Source organism: Scyliorhinus torazame, chromosome 16 (genome assembly GCF_047496885.1).
Source record: "Scyliorhinus torazame isolate Kashiwa2021f chromosome 16, sScyTor2.1, whole genome shotgun sequence".
Taxonomy (NCBI): Eukaryota; Metazoa; Chordata; class Chondrichthyes; order Carcharhiniformes; family Scyliorhinidae; genus Scyliorhinus; species Scyliorhinus torazame.
This window is the reverse complement of record NC_092722.1, coordinates 80,550,716-80,572,160: the sequence shown is the minus strand read 5'-3', so window position 1 is coordinate 80,572,160 and position 21,445 is coordinate 80,550,716. Positions and strand designations below refer to the sequence as shown.

Here is a 21,445-nt window from a genome sequence, read left to right as displayed (position 1 = left end):
CACCACTGAAACCCCACTATCAACATCCTGGGGGTTACCATTAACCAGAAACTGAACTGGGACCAGCCATACAAATACTGTGATGAAGAATTAAGTTTCATTGATTTCCCAGTGATGGGGTTTTGCCGAAAGGACGGCAGAATTGGCAAAAGCTGGAGAGGAAGAATGAGGCAATGACAAACACGTGAGGCGATGAGGATTTAGCCACACCCAAATGGGCTGCCGGGCGGGGCTACCCTCTAATAAATGAATGGAGGGATCTCCTAACATACGAGCTCCAAGTCTCAGAGATGTCTCCAAACAGAGTGGCACATGGTGCAGCGGTTAGCACTGCAGCCTCACGGCGCCGAGGATCCGGGTTCGATCCCGGCCCCGGATCACTGTCCGAGTGGAGTTTGCACATTCCCCCCATGTCTGTGTGGGTCTCACCCCCACAGTCCAAAGATGTGTAGGGCAGGTGGTTTGGCCACGCTAATTGCCCCTTGATTGGGAAAAAAAGAATTGGGTACACTAAATGTAAAAAGAAGAGCTGTGTTCAAATTAGAAAAGATGGCAAGTGTGAAGGTAGCGGTGGCGCTGGTCCCCTTCCACGCGGTGCTGGAAAAGGTGGAGCGGCGACTGGAGACACAGGAGTGGACGATCAGGGAGCTGGAGAGGCTGCGGCCAACCAGAGCGACCAGATCGCCTCATTGGAGACAGAGGTGGCAAGGTTGGTGGCGACAGAAAGGACGCTGAGGGGGAAGGTCGAGAACCAAGAGAACCGGTCGCACTGCCAAAACCTCCACATTGTGGGCCTACCAGTGGGTACGGAGAGCAGGAACCCTACGGAATACATGGCCCAGATGCTAGGCAAGCTTGTTGGGAGGGGAAAGCTTCCCGAAGCCCCCAGAAGTGCCAGAGCCCACAGGTCACTCCGGCCAAAGCCGGGGAGCAGCTACGGGCCATCATTGCAAAACTGTACCGGTCCCAAGACCGGGAAAGGATCCTAAACTTGGCAAGACACCCGTGGTCCTGTAAGTGGGAGGGACATTCGATCCGTGTGTACCAGGACATTAGGGCAAACCTGGCCAAGCGGCTGGCAAGATTCAACACCGTCAAGGCGGCCCAATACAAAAGCCAAGTGCGGTTTGGGATGCTGGACTCTGCCAAACTCTGGGTGACTTTCCAGGGCGGGCAATACCACTCCACCGCACCGGCAGAAGCAGACAAATTTGTGCACAAGCACGAGCTGGGACGGCAATGACACCAGCGGTGAACCAGAAATCTCGTCCCATTGGTTAAAAAAGAAGAGGCTAATTGCGCGGGACTTTTCTGCCTCATCTTCGATCTGACGATGAGTCTCAGGCAGGAGGGGACGAGAGCGGTAAAAAACAGAAAGGGATGGGGGGGGGGGGGTTGGGGGGCGTGGGGGGAAGAGAGCACTGCAACAGTTGGGGGAAGGTACAGATCGCTCCCGGCGGGGAGGGGGGTGCACCACATTAGCAGGTGAGCTAGTACAGGGAAATGCGGGCTAGAAGGGGGGGGGCACAACGGGGAGAGAGTGGGGGGAAAACTGGGGGTGGGGGGGGAAGCTTGGGGTGGGTGGGTTGGAAAAGGGAGAGGGCGGACAGGTCCAGGGGGAAAGTGAGGTGTAGGGGATAGAACGCTGGCTACAACAGATCATACACGGCGACAACAGAACCAAGGGCACCGCAAACAGCCATCTTGTTTGACCCCCAAACAAAGGGAAACACTGGAGCCCAGAGGCGCATGCACCAGGTAAGTATGGCTGATCCCACAGGAGTGGGGGGGACAGAAACCCCCCATTAGGATTGTCACCTGGAACGTTAGGGGACTTAACGGCCCAGTGAAAAGATCCAGAGTCTTTGCCCACCTGAGGAATATTAAAGCCAACATAGTCTTCCTCCAAGAGACACACCTGAGAGAGCAGGACTGACTGCTGGTGGGACAGACCGACCATTCATGCGATGGGACAAGAGTCAGGGGGGTAGCCATACTGCTAAATAAGAGGTGGGTGATTGCTGCAACAAGGACGGTTACGGACCCAGGGGGACGGTACATCATGGTTAGCAGTGCCCTGGCCGGGGCACCAGTGGTCCTGGTGAACATGTACGCACCCAACTCTTACGCCATGGAATTCATGAAAAAGACCATGGCAGAAATCCCCGATATAGACACACACTGATTCATCATGGGTGGGGGGGGGGACTTTAACTGTGTACAGGACCCACGGACAGGCAGATCAAACCCCAAATCGGGGGTGGGGGTGGGGATCAAACATGGCGAAGGAACTAGACACGTTCGTGGAACAGATGGGGGCAGTAGAACCATGGAGGTTCACACACCTAGGGGAGAAGGAGTTTTCCTTCTTCTCCCAGTTACACAGGGTCTACATCAGGATCGACTTCTTTGTAGTGGGGATATCGGGGCTTCCAGGGATAGGAGCGGAATACTCGGCGATTGTAATTTCCGATCACGCTCCACATTACATGGATGTTAGGTTATAGATGGGCCAGGTCCAACACACCCTACGGAGGGTGGGCACAGCCCTCTTTGTCGTAAAGGCATTTTACGAAATGATATTACAAGACATAGGCGAGTATGTTACCAACAACCAGAATTGGGAGGTCTCTGGGAGGCGCTGAAGGCTGTGATCAGAGGAGAGATTATCGCATACAGAATGCACAGAGACAGGGAAGAGAGGGCGGCTAGGCAACAGCTAGGCAACAGCTAAACAACTCCATACTAGAGGTGGACTGGCAATATTCCATGGCCCCAACCGTAGAGCTACTGGAGGAGAGAAAAACTTTCGACAAATGGACTTTGACCTGCTCTCCATGAGGAAAATAATGAACCAACTGCGTCAGATGTAGGGGACCTTCTACGAACATGGAGACAAAGCCAGCCGCCTTCTGGCCCACCAGCTTGCAGCCACAAGGGAAATATCTCAGGTTAAATACAGAAGCAGCAGGCAAAGATCAACTACGCCGTTGCCACCTGTAGTGATATGCATAAGCAAGTGTAAGTGTAAATATGTTTAGCCTCCAACCAGTAGGTGTTAGGTAAGTATAGCACTTGACACGGTGGGAGTCTGGAGGAGAGATCATCATGGTTAGTCATGTTTGTATTGTTCCAGTTTGATAGCATTAGTTTCCGACCCACAGTTTACAATGCTATAATAAAATTGACTAGTCTTGAACTAGATGTTCTTTAGTACACCGACTCAATAATTGTCTCTGTACAAGAACACAACATGGTGCCAGGAGTAGTGATCAAAGGCCAAAGATCACAAGTATGAAGGTTTGAAGGACACAGTCTTCAAATTTGGTGAAACGGTGCTCAAGGAAAACGTGGAACATCAAAGGAAATCTCTGAAAACGCAAAACCTGTGCAAGAAGAAGGTGGATAGTTTAAAAACTCCAAAACAACTTCGAGTAACCGGTAATGTTGATGGCGATTGGCGCACATTTAAACAACAGTTTACACTGTATGTAGCAGCTCTAGGATTGCAGGCGCTTCCAGATGAAAGAAAGATAGCATTGTTGCTAATGGTAGCCGGCTAGCAGGTGATTGAGATTGATAACACCTTTGTATATGAACAAGAGGACAATAGTAAAAGCTTCAATGCCGACATCTAAAAATTTGACAAGCATTGCACATCGAAAAAGAATTAAACTTTTTGGGCGATACATATTTAGAACGCGCATGCAGAAGGTGAGCAAGTCCTTTGATAGCTTTCTTACCGACCTCAAGTTAAAAGCACAAACGTGTAATTTTGCGGCTTTAAAATCTTCAATGATTCGGGATCAAATTGTCTTTGGAGTAAATGATGATAAGGTGCGTGAACGTCTCTTACAGGGGAATGAGCTTCAGTTAGAAGACATGATTGAAATTTGCCATGCTAGTGAACAAGCTGAGCAACATATCAGCAAATTGCATGAAGTTTTGGCATGAAAATTGGGAGCGATGCTGACGCCATAGATGTTGTGATGCACTCAAATTAAACGTGGTCTCAGCAGCGGTGGCCATTTTAAATGCTCGGCAGAAGCAGCCATTACATGGAAAAGATGTGGAAACGGGCACCTACTGAGGCAGTGTCCAGCTGATGGCAAAATTTGCACAAAGTGCAAAGTGAAAAAACATTTTGCAAAACAATGTTCCACAAGCAAGAAAGTTAATGTAGGGATGTCAATCAATACAATTGATGGCATTAACTTGGAAGGCACATTTTGTATTGATGTAGTCTCAGATGAAGGCAGGGCAAACACAACCAAAAGGAATAAAATGTCACCTACAAGAACAAAAATGATAATGGAATAGTGACAAAGGACAAATGGACAGTTTCTTTGTTGATAAATCGATCGCTTATCACTGTGAAGTTAGATTCAGGAGCAAGAGCAAACCTCATAAGCATCAGTAATATCAAGGCTGTGCAATTGAAACCGAGAATATTGAACAAACGAGTCTCCTTGGAAGGACTATAATGGTCAGAGAATTGACACATTGGGAATGTGTGAATTGAATGTCCAAGGAAAAGATAAAGTTAGCAAATTAAAATTCTCGATAGTAGCTGAAGACTGAGAGTCGTTATTAGATGGTGAAGTGTGTGAAGCACTGGAACTGCTGAGAAGAGTGTATAGCACTGACTGTGCACTGAGCACACACAGTGGATCAGTGGGGTCCATTGTGCTGGCTTTTCCAGAAATATTCCAGGGTTTTGGTGTTTTACCTTTCACTTCCAAGATTCAATTAAAAAATGATGCTCAATCAGAAAAAGGGGTTCAGATGAAATGAAATGAAAATCGCTTATTGTCACAAGTGTGGTGATATACATCACTGTAAGTACACAAAGGGTTAATGTACATACACTACACCTAGCTAGACACTAGAGGGAACACCAGAGACATGACACACAGACAGTCAACCAATCGGTCAGTAAGATAGAACACGACCAATGGGCAGTCACGATACACACAGAGGTGACTGTCCCACAGGAGGGCATTACACCAACCCATATAAAAGGACACATCACACATGCTCAGGCTCTTTCCAGTGGAGACGCTCAGTGAGTACAGACAGGGTTGATTGAACATCACTCCCACCACGTGGATTGTAGCAGACTGGTTAGTCAGTCTGAGTAGCTATAGCAGGATTAACAGTAGCGTCGAATCCAAGCAGGAGAATTGTTAATAGTTTAATAAACGTGTTAAAGCTATCTCCAAGTCTGAACCTTCCTTTGTCAGAGTGCACATCAAGGAAGCAGCTTATGCCACGGCAAGAGCATAACAAATCAACAAGTAGGCTTCAAATGAAATTACTGAAGAAGGCCATGGACAGTAAAGATGATCCATATTTAGCACTGCTAAGGTAGCGAACATCTCCATTTAAGTTGTGGTTTATCGCCAGCAGAAATGTTGATGAATCTGAAACTACGAACAACTCTGCCATGCCATACCAAGCAAAGGCTGAATGAGAAGATAAGAGATCAGATGGAATCTCAGAAGAAGAAACAAAAGGAATATTATGCCAAGTCTATCAGGAATCTGAAACCTTTGAAACCGAATGACATGGTGAGAGCGGAGGATCCTGATGGCTGGTCAAAATGTGCTAAGGTATTGCAGAAAACAGGTCCAAGCCCTGTACTATGATAACTGAGCAAGGACAGGTTTGAAGGAGGAATAGACGAGCACTCCTAAAAGTGAACCAACCTGTTGCTGAACAGCGAGGCTAGGATGTATATGAAAGTTTACATTCATCGAAACCGACACAACCAGTGAACGAGTTAAATGTCAAAGTACAGAATGACGTTCAGAGTAATGATACAATCACAGCAGATGTACCTACAGAATAATAATAATAATCTTTATTAGTGTCACAAGTAGGCTTACATTAACACTGCAATAAAGTTACTGTGAAAAGTCCCTAGTCGCCACATTCCGGCGCCTGTTCGCGTACACAGAGGGAGAATTCAGAATTCAGAATGACGGCCATGGAGTGAGTGGCCACTTATTTGGTAGCTCCCGCTCTTGGTGGACACAGACAGAGTGAGAATTTGGTAATTTGGTGCAGTGAGGTAACCAGGAAAGGTAAGTGGTTAATCTAATCTTGCTGTTTTTCAGTTAAAAGTGCAGTGTTGGTTAGTGTCTGATTGGCTGAAGCTGCCCCCACCCTAATTGCTGAGAGGCAGTTATCTGGCAGTCACCTGAGGCCTGTTAAGGGGCACAAAGGTACACATTGTATTCTTCTCTTTGAAGTTTAAGTGTGAGTCATCCTAAAGTCTGTATAAAAGACAGACAGAATGCGCACATTAGTAAGCATTGCGCAGGTCAAGGACACACAGCCTGAGTGAGAGAGACACAGACAGAGTGAGAATTTGGTAATTTGGTGCAGTGAGGTAATTCGGTGAAGAGTGGAAGAAGGTGCTTTTTCCCGATTGTTTTGTTCTCTCTCTTTCTCCGGGCCTAATTTCGGGAGCCGTTCGGAGGAGGAGGAGCAGTCTCTGTGAGTATAAAAACCTAACGGTAACTTCGTTTCCAGTTTTGTCCCCCAAAAGTGACGTCAGAGGGAAGCTGTGATCTGATTGGTTGATAGCAAATGTGCCCCAAATTTAAAAAAAACACAGCTAAACTCGTAAACTTAAATTAAACTAATGAATTAATTAGTGATGGCTGGTCAGGTGATGTGCTTGAGCTGCTTGATGTGGGAGCTGGCAGATCCCATTGCGAGCTGCAGCGACCACATCTGCAGTAAGTGTTGGCTGCTCGAAGAGCTCCGGCTCAGAGTTGATGATCTGGAGTCTGAACTTCAAACACTGAGGCACATCCGGGAGGGGGAGACTTACCTGGACACTGTGTTTCAGGAGGCAGTCACACCTGTCAGAGTAAGTAGTTTAAATCCTGCCAGTGGCCAGGGACAGCAGGGTGTGACTGCAAGTCAGGCAGGTAAAGGGAACCAGCAGTCAGGAACTCAGGAGCCTCAGCCCTTGACCCTGTCCAACAGGTATGAGGCACTTGCTCCCTGTGTGGATGGCGAACAGGGCTGCAGGAAGGATGAGTCAGCTGACCAAGGCACCATGGTTCAGCAGGCCATTCAAGGGGAGGGAGTAAATAGGCAAGTTGTAGTTGTAGGGGATTCTATTATCAGGGGGATAGATAGTATCCTTTGTGAGCAGGATAAAGAGTCCCGCATGGTGTGTTGCCTGCCCGGTGCTAGGGTGCGGGACATCTCTGACCGGCTTGAAAGGATACTGGAGAGGGAGGGGGAGGATCCAGTTGTTGTGGTCCATGTCGGTACCAACAACATAGGCAAGTCTAGAAAAGAGGACCTGTTTAGAGATTATAAAGAGCTAGGATGCAAATTAAAAAACAGGTCCTCAAGGGTCATAATCTCCGGATTACTGCCCGAGCCACGTGCAAATTGGCATAGGGAGGCAAGAATAAGGGAAGTTAACACGTGGCTGAAAGAGTGGTGTGGGAAAGAGGGGTTCCTTTTCATGGGACACTGGCATCAGTTTTGGGACATGGGGGACCTATACCGTTGGGATGGTCTCCACCTGAACCGAACTGGGACCAGTGTTCTGGCGAAAAGAGTAAATAGGGTGGTCAATAGGACTTTAAACTAGAGATTGGGGGGGGGGAAGGGAAAGTCAGGGAGCCAAGAGGTGAAGTAATCAGTGGGAAGCGTAGCTGCTTAGGAATACAAAAAAGCACGAAAAGACAGAACTCAGGAGAGGTTACGATAGTCCCCATCCCACAAAATATGACACAGTGTATGGAAAGGCTCAGTAAACCAAGGTCCAGCACACTAAGAAAACAAAACGGGACGGTCAATAGAGAATTAAAGGTGCTATATTTAAATGCGCGCAGTGTACGGAACAAGGTAGATGAGTTTGTGGCCCAGATTGTGACTGGCAGGTATGATGTGGTAGGCATCACAGAGACGTGGTTGCAGGGGGTTCATGACTGGCATTTAAACATCCAGGGATTCACAACCTATCGAAAAGACAGAGAGGTGGGCAGAGGGGGCGGGGTTGCCTTGTTAATTAGGAATGAAATTAAATCAATAGCACTAAACGACATAGGGTCAGATGATGTGGAGTCTGTGTGGGTAGAGTTGAGGAACCACAAAGGCAAAAAAACCATAATGGGAGTTATGTACAGGCCACCTAACAGTGGTCAGGACCGGGGGCACAAAATGCACCACGAAATAGAAAGTGCATGTCAGAAAGGCAAGGTCACAGTGATCATGGGGGACTACAATATGCAGGTGGACTGGGTAAATAATGCTGCCAGTGGACCCAAGGAAAGGGAATTCATTGAATGTTTACAGGAGGGCTTTTTGGAACAGCTTGTGATGGAGCCCACGAGGGAACAGGCCATTCTGGACTTAGTGTTATGTAATGAGCCAGACTTGATTAAAGATCTTAAAGTAAGGGAACACTTAGGAGGCAGTGATCATAATATGGTAGAATTCAATCTCCAATTTGAAAGAAAGAAGGTAGAATCAGATGTAAAGGTGTTACAGTTAAATAAAGGTAACTACAGGGGCATGAGGGAGGAACTGACGAAAATCGACTGGGAGCAGAGCCTAGTGGGAAAGACAGTAGAACAGCAATGGCAGGAGTTTCTGGGAGTAATTGAGGACACAGTACAGAGGTTCATCCCAAAGAAAAGAAAGGTTATCAGAGGGGGGATTAGGCAGCCATGGCTGACAAAGGAAGGTAGGGAATGCACCAAAGCAAAAGAGAAAGCCTATAATGTGGCAAAGAGTAATGGGAAGTCAGAAGATTGGGAAGGCTACAAAAACAAACAGAGGATAACAAAGAGAGAAATAAGGAAAGAGAGGATCAAATATGAAGGTAGGCTACCCAGTAACATTAGGAATGATAGTAAAAGTTTCTTTAAATACATTAAAAACAAACGGGAGGCAAAAATAGACATTGGGCCGCTCCAAAATGACGCTGGTAATCTAGAGATGGGAGACAAGGAAATAGCCGAGGAACTAAATAAGTACTTTGCGTCAGTCTTCACAGTAGAAGACATGAGTAATATCCCAACAATTCAGGAGAGTCAGGGGGCAGAGTTGAATATGGTAGCCATCACAAAAGAGAACGTGCTAGAGAAACTAAGAGGTCTAAAAATTGATAAATCCCCAGGCCCAGATGGGCTACATCCTCGAGTTCTAAAGGAGATAGCTGAAGAAATAGTGGAGGCGTTAGTTATGATCTTTCAAAAGTCACTGGAGTCAGGGAAAGTCCCAGAGGATTGGAAAATCGCTGTTGTAACCCCCCTGTTCAAGAAGGGAACAAGGAAAAAGATGGAAAATTATAGGCCAATTAGCCTAACCTCGGTTGTTGGCAAGATTCTAGAATCCATTGTTAAGGATGAGATTTCTAAATTCTTGGAAGTGAAGGGTCGGATTAGGACAAGTCAGCATGGATTTAGTTAGGGGAGGTCGTGCCTGACAAACCTGTTAGAGTTCTTTGAAGAGATAACAAATAGGTTAGACCAAGGTGAGCCAATGGATGTTATCTATCTTGACTTCCAAAAGGCCTTTGATAAGGTGCCTCACGGGAGACTGCTGAGTAAAATAAGGGCCCATGGTATTCGAGGCAAGGTACTAACATGGATTGACGATTGGCTGTCAGGCAGAAGGCAGAGAGTTGGGATAAAAGGTTATTTTTCGGAATGGCAACCGGTGACGAGTGGTGTCCCACAGCGTTCAGTGTTGGGGCCACAGCTGTTCTCTTTATATATTAACGATCTCGATGACGGGACTGAGGGCATTCTGGCTCAGTTTGCCGATGATACAAAGATAGGTGGAGGGGCAGGTAGTATGGAGGAGGTGGGGAGGCTGCAGAAAGATTTAGACAGTTTAGGAGAGTGGTCCAAGAAATGGCTGATGAAATTCAACGTGGGCAAGTGCGAGGTCTTGCACTTTGGAAAAATGAATAGAGGCATGAACTATTTTCTAAACGGTGACAAAATTCATAATGCTGAAGTGCAAAGGGACTTGGGAGTCCTATTCCAGGATTCTCTAAAGGTAAACTTGCAGGTTGAGTCCGTAATTAAGAAAGCAAATGCAATGTTGTCATTCATCTCAAGAGGCTTGGAATATAAAAGCAGGGATGTACTTCTGAAGCTTTATAAAGCATTAGTTAGGCCCCACTTAGAATACTGTGAGCAATTTTGGGCCCCACACCTCAGGAAGGACACACTGGCACTGGAGCGGGTCCAGCGGAGATTCACACGGATGATCCCAGGAATGGTAGGCCTAACATACGATGAACGTCTGAGGATCCTGGGATTATATTCATTGGAGTTTAGGAGGTTGAGGGGAGATCTAATAGAAACTTACAAGATAATGAATGGCTTAGATAGGGTGGACATTGGGAAGTTGTTTCCATTAGCAGGGGAGACTAGGACCCGGGGGCACAGCCTTAGAATAAAAGGGAGTCACTTTAGAACAGTGATGAGGAGAAATTTCTTCAGCCAGAGAGTCTGTGGAATTCATTGCCACAGAGGGCGGTGGAGGCCGGGACGTTGAGTGTCTTTAAGACAGAAGTTGATAAATTCTTGATTTCTCGAGGAATTAAGGGCTATGGAGAGAGAGCGGGTAAATGGAGTTGAAATCAGCCATGATTGAATGGTGGAGTGGACTCGATGGGCCGAATGGCCTTACTTCCGCTCCTATGTCTTATGGTCTCATGATGGACCTTTGAGACCTTTTCCCCCGCCTTATGGGGGATTTGATTGGCAAAGTAAGAGACTGGTGAAGGAGAGGAGAAGGATTCCCCGCCAGTGTATAGATTCGTGGACCAGAAATGGTCTGAAAAAAAGAGATTGTTGGGCAAAGAAGGGAGTGGAGACTGCAGCACTGGAAAACATGGCGGAGGCTCAGGGACTGGGATTGCCGGCCCATTGGTCAACGGAGCAGCTGGTGGAATTCATTCAGGAGAGCTTCGCCAAGCACAGACAAGAGAACCTGGACCCGATGAAGACGGGATTGACCGGGTGGAGCAAATACTGGAAGCCCAGGGCCAGGCGATCCAGAAGGTGGACGAGGTGGTGGCTGAGCACGAGGACCAGCTAGCCGCGATGGCGGCGGAGATGGAACTGTTGAGGGACCACCAGAAAATGCTGCAGAAGAAGGAAGGTGGAGGATCTGGAGAACAGGTCGCGTAGGCAGAATTAGAGGATCGTTGGCCTCCCGGACGGCAGCGCGGGACGGACACAGGGACATATGTGGCACGTATGTTCGAGAAGCTGTTGGGGGTAGGTGGACAGGGCGCACAGAGCACTTGCGAGGAAGCCGTGGATGAATGAGCTGCCGAGGGTGATGGTGATACGAATGCACCGGTTCCTGGATAAGGAACAGATCTTGAGGTGGGCCAGGCAGGCGAGGAGCGGCAAATGGGAGAATAATGAGCTGTGCGTTTAGCAGGACGTGGGTGCAGGACTGGCCACAGGAAGGGCGAGCTTCAACAATGTTAAATCGGCCCTCTTCAAGAAGGGGGTGAAGTTCGGCATGTTGTACCCAGCTCGTTTGTGGGTCATTTATGAGGGTCAAGAACTTTATTTCAGATCGCCGGGGGAGGCAATGAACTTTGTTAAGGACAGGGCACTGGCAGGTGATGGAGGACATTGAACTTGTGGGCGAGTAATTCTGTGCCTATGCTGCTAAATTTAAGTTCTTTTTGAGCTGTGTATGTAGTGTTTTGTACCATTTTTTGGGCCGTTGGGGGATGGGGGATGGTGGGTGGAATTTTCTTCTTTGTGTTTGTTGGGTATTGTTATGTTTTGCACATGTTTGTTCGAGCGGAGGGGGGAGGGAGATCAGTGGGGGGTAGCATGCTTGGCTCCATGGGCGGGGGCTACCAGGTTAGCTGGGCGGGCTAGCTCACGGAAGTGCAGTGGGGGGTGAGTAGGTGACCAGTTTGATATGGAGGGTTGGTATTGTTGTTTTGTTTGGGGGGGGGGCGAGGTGGGGGTTGCGATCTTGATCAATAAGCGGGTGTCATTTGAGGTGGGGGAATATAGTGGCGGACTCAGGGGGCAGGCATGTTATGGTGAGTGGGAAGCTGGAGGGGATGCCGGTGATATTAGTGAATATTTACGCACCAAATTGGGACAACGGGGAGTTTACGAGTCGGGTGTTAGGGAAGATCCCGGACCTGGACTTACATAGGCTGATCATGGTGTGGGACTTTAATGTGGTCATTGATCCGAGGTTGGATCGGTCGAGTTCAAGGACAGGGAGGGTGCCAGCCGCTGCGAAGATGCTAAAGGGGTTTATGGAACAGAAGGGCAGTGGGGGTAGATCCGTGGAGGTTCGGATGGTCAAGAGCGAAGGAGTTTTCTTTTTTCTCCCATGTACACAAAGTGTACTCCCGGATTGAGTTTTTCATTTTGAACAGGGCTTTGCTGGCGGGGGTGGTAGATGCCGAGTATTCGGTGATTGTTGTGTCAGACCATGCCCCACACTGGGTGGATTTACGGGTGGGCAAGGAGGGGGGTCAGCACCCGCAATGGAGATTGGATGTAGGACTGTTAGCGAATGAGGGGGTGTGCGGGCGGGCGAGGGAGGCCATCCAGAATTATTTGTAGATAAATGACACGGGGAGGTTTCGGCTACAACGGTGTGGGAGGCACTGAAGGCAGTGGTTAGGGGGGAGCTAATTTCGATACGGGCTCATAGGGAGAAGGTGGAGTGGGCAGAGATGGACAGGCTGGTTAAGGAGATTCTCCAGGTGGACAGAAGGTACTCTGAAGCCCCGGAGGCGGGACTGTTGAAGGAGCGGCAGAAGCTGCAGATGGAGTTTGGTCTGTTATCCACAGGGAAGGTGGTGGGGCAGTTTAGGAAGGCAAGAGGGACGGTATATGAGTTTGGTGAGAAGGCCAGTAGGATGCTACCAACGGAGGTGAAGGGTGTGTTCAAGGAGTTTTACAGTCGGCTGTATGAGTTGGAGCCCCCAGCTGGGGTGGAGGGGATGAGGCAGTTTTTGGAAAGGTTGAAGTTTCCGAAGATGGAGGAAGGGTTGGTGGAGGGGTTGGGAGCCCCGATCGGGATTGTAGAAGTAGTAGAGGGATTGGAGGCCATGTAGTCGGGTAAGGCCTCGGGCCTGGACAGCTACCCAGTAGAATTTTACAAGAGGTTTTCTGGTATGCTGGGCCCGCTGCTGGTGAGGGCATTTAATGAGGCAAGGGAGCGAGGTGTCCTTCCCCCAACAATGTCACAGGCTTCGATCTCACTGATCCTGAAGCGGGAGAAGGACCCAGAGCAATGCGGGTCCTACAGACCAATCTCCCTACTCAATGTTGATGTCAAATTGCTGGCCAAGATTCTGGCCTCGAGGATGCAGGATTGTGTTCCAGGGGTAATAGGAGAAGACCAGACGGGGTTTGTCAAAGGTAGGCAGCTAACGGCCAATGTTTGAAGGCTCCTGAATGTGATCATGATGCCCTCTGAGGGCGGGGTGGGGGAGTTGGGGGGACGAGGCAGAGGTGGTGGTCACCATGGACGTGGAGAAGGCCTTGTGCAGCCAAACCAGGAGAGTTTGGACTACTTTAGACTGCACCTGTGGACGAGGCAAGGATGTCCCCGCTCCCCACTGTTTGCCTTGGCTACAGAGCCATTGGCGATGGTGCTGAGAGCGTCAAAGGACTGGAAGGTGCTCGTCCGGGGGGGGGGGGCGGCGGGGGTGGAATACAGGGTCCCGTTATGTGCAGATGACCTACTCCTGTATGTTCTGACCCGTTAGGGGGGATGGGGGAGGTTATGTGGATCTTAGGGAATTTGGCCGGTTCTCGGGTATAAATTGAATGTGGGTAAGGGTGAGGATTTTGTGATCCAGGCGAGGGGGCAGGAGAGGAGACTGGGGAGTTGCTGTTTAAAGTGGTGGGAGGGAGTTTTCGCTACTTGGGTATTCAGGTGGCACGGGAATGGGAGCAGCTACAAAAATTTATTCTGGCCCGGTTAGTTGAGCAAATGAAGGAGGACTTCCGGAGGTGGGACAGCTCCCGTTGTCACTGGCGGGGAGGGTGGGACAGCTCCCGTTGTCACTGGCGGGGAGGGTGGGACATGCTCCCGTTGTCACTAGCGGGGAGGGTGGGACACGCTCCCGCTGTCACTGGCGGGGAGGGTACAGAGCGTAAAGATGATGGTCCTCCCGAGATTTTTGTTTGTTTCCCAGTGCCTCCCTATTTTTATACCAAGGACCTTTTTTAAGCAGCTGACTAGGGTGATATCTGTGTTTGTGTGGGCGGGTAAAACCCCGCGAGAAAAGACAGTACTGTTGAAAATCGCTTATTGTCACAAATAGGCTTCAAATGAAGTTACTGTGAAAAGCCCCTAGTTGCCACATTCCGGCGCCTGTTCGGGTAGGCTGGCACGGGAATTGAACCGTGCTGCTGGCCTGCCTTGGTCTGCTTTCAAAGCCAGTGATTTAGCCCTGTGCTAAACCCTGAGAGCGGAGCCGGGGGGGGGGGGGGGGGGGGGGGGGCTGGCACTGCCGAACTTTAGGAATTACTACTGGACGGCAAATATAGCCATGATTAGGAAGTGGGTAGTGGGGGAGGGGTCGGTGTGGGAGCGGGTGGAGGCGGCCTCATGAAAGGGTACAAGTTTGGGGGCATCGGTAACGGCTCCTCTGCCGTTCTCGCCGGCTCGATACTCCACAAGCCCGGTGGTAGTGGCGGCTCTGAGAGTCTGGGGGCCGTGGCGGAAGCATATGGGAGAGGAGGGAGCGTGGGTCTGGGCTCCAATTTGTGGTAATCACCGGTTTGTACCAGGGAGGCTGGATGGGGGTTTCGGAGGTGGCAGAGAGCAGAAAGTGAGAGGCCGGGAGATCTGTTTATTGATGGGAGCTTTCCCTGTTTGGAGGATCTGGAAGAGGAGTTTGAATTGCCGGGAGGGAATGGGTTTCGATATCTGCAGGTGAGGGATTTTGTGCAAAGGCAGGTTTTGACCTTCCCGCTTCTACCGCCGCAGGGGATACAGGACAAGGTAGTCTCTAGAACGGGAGTGGGGGAGGGGAATGTATCGGAAATCTATAAAGAACCTATGGAGTGGGAGGAAACCCAGGCAGATGAGATGAAATGTAAATGGGAAGATGAATTGGGAACGGAGTTAGAGGCGGGTCTGTGGGCGGATGCTCTGAGCAGAGTCAACACGTCCTCATCATGCCAGGCTCAGCCTGATACAATTCAAGGTGGTTCACCGGGCACACATGACGGTGGTCCGGATGAGCAGGTTTTTTGGGGTGGAGGACAGGTATGTGAAGTGTGCAGGAGGGCCCGCAAATCACGTCTACGTGATTTGGGCACATCCGAAGCTTCGGGGATTCAGGCAGGGATTTGCGGATGTCATGTCCACGGTGCTAAAAACGAGGGTGGTACCGAGTTCAGAGGTGGCGATTTCTGGAGTGTCGAAAGACCCGGGAGTCCAGGGGGCGAGAGAGGCTGACGTTTTGGCCTTTGCCTCCTTGGTAGCCCGGAGAAGGATCTTATTGGCGTGGAGGGACTCGAAGCCCTCGAAATCGGGGTTAGCGATATGGCCGGGTTTCTCAGGCTTGAGAAAATTAAGTTCGCCCTGAGAGGATCAGGAGGTGGCAGCCGTTTATCGACTTCTTCGGGGAAAACTAAACTGTTAGCAGATACAATAGGGGGGGGGGGGTGGTAAGGGGGGGGGGGGGGGGGGGGGTAGGGGGGAGTTAGGCTAGTTTTGGTCTAGATTGGACAGGAACAGTGGGAGATGGAGGGATGCGTTGTGCACTGAATAATGTTTACATTTATATTTGTATCTTTTATTGGTATAAAGCCATAAATACCTTAAGATAAAATGTTTGTAAAATAAAACATGATGCCCTCGGAGGGACGGAATGTGGAGGCGGCATCGCTATGGACGTGGAGGAGGCCTTTGATTGGGTAGAATGGGAATATTTCTTGGAGGTACTGGGACAGTTCGGTTCAGGTAAGGGTTTGGGGATTGAGTCCGGTTGTTGTATCGGGTGGTGGTAGCAAGTGTAAGGACGAAACGGGTGAGTTTGGGGTATTTCAGGCTGTATTGGGGGACAAGGCAGGGTTGCTCACTCTCCCCATTGTTTACATTGGTGATAGAGCCACTGGCAATGGTGCTGAGAGCTTCAAGAAACTGGCAAAGGATAGTGCAGGGGAAGGGGATGGATCACAGGGTCTCGCTATATGTGGACGATCTGTTGCTTTACAGATCAGACCCATTGGGAAGTATTGGAGGGATCATGGACATTTTGGTGGAATTCGGGCGGTTTTCCGGGTAAAAGTTAAACATGAGGAAGAGTGAGGTCTTTCCGATCCAGGCGAGGGGCAGGAGAGGAGGTTGGGCGAGCTGCCGTTTAAGGTAGTGGGAGTGAGTTTCAGGTATCTGGGCATCCAGGTGGCGCAGGGATGGGAGCAGCGACATAAATAGAATTTGGCACGATTGGTGGAGCAGATGAAGGGGGATTTTTAGAAAAAATGAAAATCGCTTATTGTCACAAGTAGGCTTCAAATGAAGTTACTGTGAAAAGCCCCTAGTTGCCACATTCCGGCGCCTGTTCGGGGAGGCTGGTACGGGAATTGAACCGTGCTGCTGGCCTGCCTTGGTCTGCTTTCAAAGCCAGCGATTTAGCCCTGTGCTAAACCAGCCCCAGAGGTGGGACATGCTCCCATTGTCATTGGCCGGGGGGGGGGGGGACAGTCCGTGAAGATGACGGTACACCCAAGGTTTGCCAAATTTGATGAGCTATTACTGGGCGGCAAATATAGCCATGGTTAGGAAGTGGGTAGTGGGGGAGGGGTCGGTGTGCGAACAGATGGAGACAGCACTCATGCAAGGGCACTAGCTTGGGGCACTGTTGACGGTGCCCCTGCCATTCTCGCCGGTCAAATACTCCACAAGTCCGGTAGTGGTGGCGGCTCTGAAGGTGTGGTGACAGTGGCGTCAGCACCTGATGCTGGAGGGGGCCTCGGTTTGGGAACCGATTTGGGGAATCACAGGTTTGCTCCAGAAGGGCTGGATGCTGGGTTCCGGGGGTGGCAACGGGCGGGGATTGAGTGGTTTGGAGACCTGTTCAGGGTTGCAGGACACAGAGGTGTCGAAACCAGGGGTTGGCGAGGGTAGGGTTTCGGAGATCGATGAGGTGTTAATGGATTGGGAGGGAGCCCCGATAGGAGACGTTAAGTGGAAGTTAGAGGGAGAGCTGGGGAGTGAGGTGGAGGCAGGGTATGGGAGCAGGGTCTGAGGAGGGTGAATGCATCTTCTTTGTGTGCTGGGCTTGTCCTTATTCAATTTAAGGTACTCCATATGGCGCATATGACGGTGCGCAGAATGTGCAGGTTTTTTGAGGGGGTGGACGATAGGGGTGGGCGGTGAATGGAGGGACCTGCGAACCATATCTACATGTTCTGGGGATGTCCAAAGCTGGAGGGATTCTGGCGGGGGTTCGCTGATGTGATGTCTGAGGTGTTGAGGGTGAAGGTTGTTCCCAAGTCCAGAAGTGGCGATTTTTGGAGTGTCGGAAGACCCGGCGTCCAGGGGGCGAGAGAGGCCGATCTTTTCACCTTTGCCTCTCTGGTAACCCGGAGACAGATCTTGCTGGCATGGAGGGACTCGGGGTTGCCGAAACCGGGGGTGTGGGTGAGCGACCTCGCAGAATTCCTTCGGTTCGAAAAAATTAAGTTCACCTTGAAAGGGTCTGTGGAGGGTTTGCCCGGAGATGGAAACCATTTATCGACTTCTTCAAGGATAGTTAAGAAGTCAGCGGGGGGGTGGGGGGGGGTTAGAAAATGGTGGCAGGGAGAATGGAGGGGAACGGCAGGGGGGGTGGGGTGGTGGTTTGTTAGGCGATTTCCTGTTCTCTTTTTGGTTTTGGTTGTGCTTGTTGTATGTATATAAATGCCTTACTAAAAACAATATAGTTCATACTCAACAAGGACAAAGACTCGACTGAGTGCAGGTCCTCCAGACCCAATTCGCTGCTCAATGTAGACGCAAAGATCCTGGCGAAGGCCTTGGTGAGGTGGCTAGAGAGTGGCATGCCAGAGGTAAGTCGCGGAAGATCAGAGGGGCTTTTCAAGGGTAGGCAGCTAACATCGAACTTCAGGGCCTGCTGAACATGATAATGACCCCATCCGAGGAGAGAACATTAGAAGTGATCATCTCCCTGGATGCAGAAAAGACCTTCGACAGAATCGAGTGGAGGCTTGGACCAGGATTCTTGCCTGGGTGAAACTCCTGTACAACGTGTCATAATATCCACTCGTGTGTATAATGAGATGCAGACAGGCAGTGATTGACACACAGGATAACCAATCACCAGACAGGACGCCACCACTATAAAGCCCACAGGGCATTAAGACTCTCTCTCACAGGACGCAGCTACTGAGATAGTTAGAGTGCACAAGCCAGTGAGCACCATCCCCATGTGGGAGAGAGCTAGTCTGGTCAAGCCAGTAGGAGGTTATCAGTTTAGATTAATAGAGTGTCAACCCACAGCAGATTATGTACAGCAACCAGCAAGTTCAATAAAACAGTATTGGACCATCTTCTGTGTCAGAAGCCTGTTTCTAATTTCACTGCATCCAGTTGCAGTCAACGTTGACCCAACTCACTTAACACATCACAACGCTCCCATAGAGAGCGTACGAACAAACACCACCAACTCTAAATACTTCCAGCTGCACAGAGGCACGAGGCCAGGTTCCTCTTCCTGTTCAGATCCCTCCCGATCTACAACCCCAAAGCCTTTTTTAACGCGGTCGACAAACTAATCATGGCATTTGTGTGGCGGAGGGTGGAGGGGGAGAGATCCCGAAGATCCAAAGGAAGGTCCAACAAAGGAATAGAAGGATGGGAGGCCTGGCCCTCCCAAACCTACAATCAAGAGTGAGGGTATGGATAAAGGAACCGGGAGCAGAGTGGGCGAAGATGGAGGAGAGTTCCTGCTTAAGGATGTCAATGCGAGCCCTCGTCACAGCCGCTCTCCTACCCCTCCCGGCTAAATACCCAAGAAGCCCAGTAGTGGTAGCCACGCTCCAAATGTGGCATCAAATGAGGCAACACTTTGGCCTAACCAGAGGGCAGCACGGTAGCATTGTGGATAGCACAATTGCTTCACAGCTCCAGGGTCCCAGGTTCGATTCCCAGCTTGGGCCACTGTCTGTGCAGAGTCGGTACTTTCTCCCCGTGTGTGCGTGGGTTTCCTCCGGGTGCTCCGGTTTCGTCCCACAGTCCAAAGATGTGCAGGTTAGGTGGATTAGCCTTGATAAATTGCCGTTAGTGTCCAAAAAGGTGAGGTGGGATAGGCTGGAGGCTTGAGCTTAAGTAGGATGCTCTTTCCAAGATCCGGTGCAGACTCGATGGGCCGAATGGCCTCTTTCTGCACTGTAAATTCTATGATTCTATATGGCTCCCATCTGCAATAACCATAGCTTCACTCCCGCATTAATGGATGCCACCTTCTATATGTGGAGACAGGCCGAAGGGACACTGACGGTTAGGGACATACACACGGATGATCAAGTAGCGACCCTGGGGGAACTCACGGAGAGGTTCCAGTTACCAAGGCAAAATGATCTTGGATACATTCAGGTCAAAAACCTCCTCTGTAAGGAAATGACAATGTAGCCCCCGATATCAGGACACTCGCTAGTAGCAGAACTGATGGACACGAGCGACCCAGGGAAGGAAAACAGTACGGACTGGTATGGGAGACTGTTGGAGGAGGTATGCTCCCCTCTGGATGAGACAAGGAAAAAAAGGAATAGGAATAGAGGTGGAGAGGGGGGTGAACTCCACATGCGAGGGGCTGAGCCGAACGCAGCTAAAGGCGGTGCACAGAGCTCACCTAACCAGAACCCGAATGAGTGGGTCTTCCTGGAGGCGGAGGGCCAGTGAACGGTGCCAGGGAGGCCTGGCCAAACATACACCCATATATTCTGGGCCTGCCCCAGGCTTGTCAGTGTTGTGTTGGGTGTTCCGATACACAAACAAACCAACACGGTTGTAGATGGCACAACTCTGTTTTATTGTTTTGTACACTAATAACTATTAACTTCTGGCTGTGGTTCGTACTTTACCAGCTAACCTGTGGACCCAGCCCTAGCACTATCTTAGTGAGGCACTCAGCACATGGTGTATGTCTGAGTGGCGCGCTGTGAGCTCTGAGCTATCTCCTGCTGGAATGAGCGGGAACTGTGGTGTTCCCTGTTTTATAGTGCGTGTGCTCTCACTGGTGATTGGCTGTGATGTTGTGTGTGTGTTGGTTGGTCCAACTACCTGTCCATCAGTGTGTGTGTGTGATTGCACCATGATATACTGATGTGGATATCATGATGTCCCCCTTTTCACAAGGATATGTGCCTATATGGTAATAAATATTGGTGCGTACTGAGTATGTGTGTGCAATATTTACAACATGTACATGAGGCTAAACTATATACAGAGGAAGGTGTCAGGTGCAACAGAACAACGATGTTGTACCAATAACAGAACAAATGCAATCAGCAAATGACGAGAGAAAACTTCTGGAACAACGAACAACAAGAAAAGAAACTCGTTAACAGTACTGTAAAACAATTCAGTGAGTCCAATGTTCAAACAGGCTCATAAGTCCAGCCTAGTAGGTGGGCAACGAATTCGGGTTGACCGCCTCAAGGGTGGGTCAGGATCCACCGGCTGAGGAATGGGCCTGGCCACGGGCGAGAGAGGAATGGGCAGAGTGGCAGGAAGCTCCACGAAGCCGACATCAGGGTCAACAGGAGGGCGTGGCACCGGTGCATTATCACGTAGCGAGCGCTGAACCAGACGAAGGGCCCGCCAATTACGCCGGCGAATGGAGCCATCAGGCATGCGAACGAGGAACAAGCGGGGAGTCACGCGACGGAGAACCTTGGCGGTTCCTGACCAGCCACCCTCCGGTAGGTGTATGCGGACGTTGTCTCCAGGCGCCAGGGCAGGAAGATCAGTTGCCCGAGTGTCATGTGCCACTTTCTGCTGAGAACGCTGCTGTCGCATCCTTTGCAGTACTGGATCATGGTCGGGTTTAGGAACATGAATGGACGGCACAGTGGGCCTGAGTGTGTGACCCAACAACAGCTGGGCTGGCGAGAGGCCCGTGGACAGTGGGGCCGAGCGATAGGCCAGCAGGGCTAAACAGAAGTCAGATCCGGCATCAGCAGCCTTGCAGAGGAGCCGCTTCACAATGTGGACGCCCTTTTCCGCCTTGCCATTCGACTGAGGATGCAAGGGACTGGACGTCACGTGTGTGAAGTTGTAGGAAGCGGCAAAAGAAGACCACTCTTGGCTCGCAAAACAGGGCCCGTTGTCAGACATGACGGTGAGCAGAATGCCATGGCGAGCGAAGGTTTCCTTACTTGCTCTGATGACAGCTGATGATGTCAAGTCGTACAGGCGTATGACCTCCGGATAA

At 50.2% G+C, this 21,445-nt stretch overlaps 1 protein-coding gene across 2 annotated transcripts in view; it reads right to left on the bottom strand.

The window, feature by feature from the left end:
• Nucleotides 1-21,445, bottom strand: part of LOC140392903 (lymphocyte activation gene 3 protein-like) — a 215,671-nt gene that overhangs the window by 133,760 nt on the left and 60,466 nt on the right. The gene's annotated exons all lie outside the window — the stretch shown is intronic.